We start from the raw sequence: 4,915 nt of genomic DNA, 5'->3' as shown, positions 1-4,915 counted from the left end.
CCCCGAGTTCTTGGGCACTCATGCTCCCTCGTGACCTTCTCAATGAAGTCAGAGGGAGGGATGCTTCTCTCCTGGGTTCACCATCCTCCTGCACCACCAGGGACAATGCCTGTGAGGCTCCAGCCTCAAGCTTCACTCCATCCCTTTATATTGTACGAGGGCCCAGAGCTCAGACACGAGAAGCAGGTCCAGAAAGGAGGGAGAAGCGTGGGAACAGAGGAGGGCCAAGGGGTGTGCTGGCAGACACCCCCACTGGGGACCAGACTGACAGCTCATTGGTGGGAGATGGTGTTTAAAACACAGAGTGGGTTTTGAAGGGTTTGTTGGTCTAGTGTTGGTTTTGTTCTGGACAGAATTTTTTTTTTTTAATTAACATTGGCCCGGCCGGCATCAACCTATGAGGTCACAGTTTAATTCCCGGTCAGGACACATGCCCAGGTTGCAGGCTTGATCCCCAGTGTGGGGCGTGCAGGAGCAGGCCGATCAATGATTCTCTCTCATCATTGATGTTTCTATCTCTCTCACCCTCTCCCTTCCTCTTTTAAATCAAAATAAATAAAATAAAAAAGAAAAGAAAGACAGCAATCTTTCAAATGCTTGGCTTTATTTAAAACACACACACAAACACACAACAAGAACAACAACAATAACTTTACCATTGGCCCAGGAGTCCCATGTAAAGACGAGGAAGAGCCTGGGTGTGAAGAAAAGCCAAACCACCCAGGGAAACAAAGGTAGGAGGGGTCTCTGGGCTGAAGCCGCCTCTCTGGCCGACAGAGGTCAGGAGAGGGGGTGCCAGGGGCTTTCACTGGGGAAGAGGAGGTCTGTCTGTGCCCCAGCTGCTGAAGGGCCACAGTGCGGCCTCAAGGTTAAGTCTATCTGGCTGACATGCAAATCTGATGCAGGTATATGTTGGGGGTGCCAAGCTGACCACCCCCCCACACACACACACACACACACGGTGTTCTGAAAAGAAAGAGGTGAGTTTAGACCAGTGTCCATGGGAGGAATGGGACAGACCAGCTCCAGTTCACACCTACAGGGACCCGTGCCTGTGCCCTTCCCCGCCACCTGGAGGCGCCACCAGCTACTCCATGCCAGGAGGCGGGCTTCAGAGGAGGTGGTCAGGGAGCAAAGAGAGGTCAAGGACTGGGAAAGATGGAAGAGAACTGAGCCAGGCCTGGAGGATGGAGGGGAGACACAGGCAGGTGACCTAAGCTGGGACAGAGAAAGGAGAAAGCAGAGAAGCGACCGTGAGGCCAGATGATAAACATGCAGAGAAAGGAGACAGAAACCCAGGGGCTGGGGGACTAACACGGTAACATAAGGGGACGCAATGCCTGTCCCCACCGCCCGACACCGATGGTCGTGGTAAAACCAGCGGGCACCGAGGAGGTAACAGGCACCGGGCCCGGCCCCGCCACACGCTCCTTCTTCCCGTTCTCCCTCTGTCATCTCTCTCCCACCTCCTTGTCCTTTAACTGCCATGCATGGCACCTTTCAGTCCTCTCTGTTCATGCACCTGCCACAGACCAGGGCTGAGAGCCCTGCAGCCAGGACCCTGATGCGGGCTCTGCTCCTGGAGTGCCAGGTGGTGCTGGCAGAGCGACTCCCAGCCTGAACACCAGTGACTTCGTTAACGAGCCTTCCATAAGTGTGGTAAGGGGATAACAGAGCAGCCGCAAAATAACTGTAAAGGCGCCGAAGGAGCAGACAGTGTAGATTTTTTTAAATATATTTGTTTTGATTTCAGAGAGGAAGGGAGAGGGAGAGAGAGAGAAACATCAATGATGAGAGAGAATCATTGATCGGCAGCTCCTGCACGCCCCCTACTGGGGATCGAGCCCGCAACCCGGGCATGTGCCCTTGACAATAATCAAACCCGGGACTCTTCAGTCCAAAGGCTGACACTCTATCCACTGAGCCAAACCAGCTGGGGTCAGACATTATAGAGCTTAAGCTATTTCTAGGATTGAACCCCTCAGATCCCTGGGGGGCAGCCCGTCGCTCCAGACGCTCAAGTCCTCTGCTGGATCACCTGACCGAGCACGGTGGCCTGTGTGGCCACCTGGTTCCACATCAGCAGAGGGGGCATTGTGGAGAGCAAGCCACACTGGAGTGGAGGGGTCGGCGGACTCCCCACATTTTCTAGGCAATTACTCCAGACTGAGGTCAGAGACAGGGACCTGGAGCTGGAGTCTAGGAAGTGCTCCCGAAGCAGATCTAGGCTTTTAGCACGTGGAGTGATCTGGGTGGATTTCCAAGGAGCCACTGAATATGTATGAGGGAGAAAGAGAGAGAAAGAGAGAGAGAGAGAGAGAGAGAATGTGAATATGGGGGAGAGCAGTAAGAAGAAGAAAGATGGACAGAGACAAAGGGGGAAGGAAGACCTCAGGGACGATGGCGTGAAGGTGGTCGGGTGGAGGCAGGGAGGGAGGATAGGGAGGAACGGAGAGCAGGAAGAAGGCTCTGGGAGGAAAACAAAGAGGCCGAGAGAGCTGAGCCAGGATCTGGCGGAGCAGCAGATGGAGCAACAGAGACAGAGAGCAGAGCCCCGGAGGAGGAGCAGGCCCGTGCGGGCCGGGCAGCCAAGCCCCGCAGGTTTCCGTGGGAAGCAGATGCTGACAGGGAGCACGTGGGGCCTTGTTGACTCCGGGCCCAGGGCCACCTCCTCGGCAGCGAGCCTGAGCCCGCAGGGGCCGCTAGGCCCAGAGAGGCCGGTGAAGGACAGCCGGGCCCTGTAGGGCTCCAGCTCTCCTCCACCCTCCTCCTGGCAAGTCCTAGGAAGCCGGTCAGCTGCCACCTCCCCCTGGAAGGAGGTGGCTGCATGGAGGGTGAGTGTGAGCCGTGCCATGGGTGTGCATGTGTGTTCATGGATGTGCCAGCTGGGGATTTTGGGGCAGAGAGGCGAAGCCATGACTCGGGGTGCAGGGCCTAGTCCAGCATCTGGGCTGCACGGAGGTGGGAGTGACCCCAGGGGAAGGGGCGGGCATTCCTTCTCCCCTGGGTGCCCTTGTCTCTGTGTCCAAGCCGCCAGCCAGCCGGGCCACAGACTCCTCTTGGCAGGAAGGAGCTGGGTACACCCTGGGGTTCTGAGTCCAAAGAACCTGGGGACCCTCCTGGCCTCACTCTCTCCTGCTGCCACTCCCAGGTCTGTTTCCTTTCCCTGCTGCCGGCAGAGAGAAGCAGATACCACGACTCTGGTGCCGGTGACCCCACCCCAAGCATGCTCTCTGGTAGGAAGGGAGCTCAGAACTGCCTGCTTGCCTCTCCCTGGTGCAAGGCCACCGCCATGCTGCCCTCCACCACCCACTTCAACCCCCAGTGGCATCCCCAGGACCCCGAAGGGACCCGATGTCAGGCTCCCCAATGTGCCTGGGCAGTTAGTTCCACAGGCTGGAGGAGTCCCTCACTGCTCCTGCACCCAAGGTCAAGGGCTCCTGCCAGTGGCCCCAGAGTGGACCAGAGCCCTGCCCTGGGAGGGAAGTGGCAGAGGGAGGGGGGCCGGGTGGGAGCACAGAGGCGGAGAGGAGGCGCAGCGAGAGAAAGGCAGGTACCAGAGCCAGATGGGCCAAGCAGAAACAGAAGTTAAGTAGGAAGAGACGGATAAACAGCAGACACCACGCAACCCGCCAAGCATATGCTCGGCAAGCCGGCAACACAAGCACCCAGTAGGGGTTTGGGTGGGGAGGGCTGCGGACCCACGGGGAGGGGGCATTGGGTTCGCTGTGGGCTGACAAGTCAGAACCAGGGATGCTGTCCTTCTCCGGGGAACCTCAGAGCAAAGCAGGGCTGCGTGGGGGGCGGGGAGGGCGAGGGGGAGGGGGAGGCAGTGCTTGCACGGGTGGCCCAAGGGACTGGTCTCTGAGTCCCAGACCTGGAAGGCTAAGTCGCCGGCGGCCATTCCCCAGACCCCCAAACGCCGGGCTCCCCTACAGCTACACGGGATTCGGGGGGAGGAGCCAGGAGCCGCCGCGGGGCAAACCGGGGAAGACCTTGAACGCTGCAGGCGCCTAAGGCTCTTCCGCTATAGACGCCCCTCCGGGCTGCAGCCTCGGTCTGGGTGACGTCATCCCTTTGAGCTCCGGGCGGGAAGGGGTGGAGCTTTGCGGAGGAGACAGGCTCCGCCCCCAGACCCTGCTCCGCCTCTGGGCCCGTCCGCCCATCCCCCCCGGCTACCGCTTCCAGACCCGCCAGCTGGCAACCCCGGTGCCCCCGGAGCTAGAGGAGGGAGGGGTCCTGCAGCGTCACCCCCTGCGGAAGCCGGGCCTGGGCAGGGGGTGAGCTTACCTTGCCCCGGGCCTTCGTCTACCACAGCGGTTCTCAACCTGTGGGTCGCGACCCCTTTGGCGGTCGAAAGACCCTTTCACAGGGGTCGCCTAAGACCATCCTGCATATCAGGTATTTACATGACGATTCATAACAGTAGCAGCATTACAGTTATGAAGTAGCAACGAAAATAATTTTATGGTTGGGTCACAACATGAGGAACTGTATTTCAAGGGCCAGAAGGTTGAGAACCACTGGTCTACCACATCCATGTTCTTTCCCAGTTTCACTGAGTGGAGCCCTGAGCTTCCAAGGCCCCTGAGCCAGCTGGCAGGACCCCCGTTTCCTGGTACCCCAGCCTCAGCCCCCCTCAACCCACAGCGCGTCCAGAATGCTCTAATGATCTGCAAAGGATGCGTCCAGGGTTGTCCCACTGAACTTTCTTCTCCGAATACCAGCCCAGGGAGGAGTAACTGGGGAGACCAGCACTCCCCTGGGTTTGTTACTGCTGAGCTAAAGCAAGAAAGCTGTGAGTTGAATCTTGCCACTGTTCCCGGCCCCACAGAATGGTCCCTTCACCTCTCCCATTCGCTGCTGGACAGAAGCCAGCTTGATGCCAGCTGCTGGCCTGCTTCCAAAGCTGCCA

At 58.6% G+C, this 4,915-nt stretch overlaps 2 long non-coding RNA genes across 2 annotated transcripts in view; one reads left to right on the top strand and one right to left on the bottom strand.

Annotated features, from left to right (window-relative positions):
• Nucleotides 1-4,915, bottom strand: part of LOC106723749 — a 15,664-nt gene that overhangs the window by 10,177 nt on the left and 572 nt on the right. The window lies entirely within an intron of this gene.
• Nucleotides 2,370-4,915, top strand: part of LOC102248384 — an 11,108-nt gene continuing 8,562 nt past the window's right edge. Inside the window, exon 1 of the long non-coding RNA XR_001359464.1 lies at nucleotides 2,370-2,834. This is a non-coding gene — a long non-coding RNA (uncharacterized LOC102248384). The remainder of the gene's footprint in view (nucleotides 2,835-4,915) is intronic.

Source organism: Myotis brandtii, unplaced genomic scaffold, assembly GCF_000412655.1.
Source record: "Myotis brandtii unplaced genomic scaffold, ASM41265v1 scaffold636, whole genome shotgun sequence".
In the NCBI taxonomy this organism is placed as follows: Eukaryota; Metazoa; Chordata; class Mammalia; order Chiroptera; family Vespertilionidae; genus Myotis; species Myotis brandtii.
This window is presented reverse-complemented; position numbering and strand designations above follow the sequence as displayed.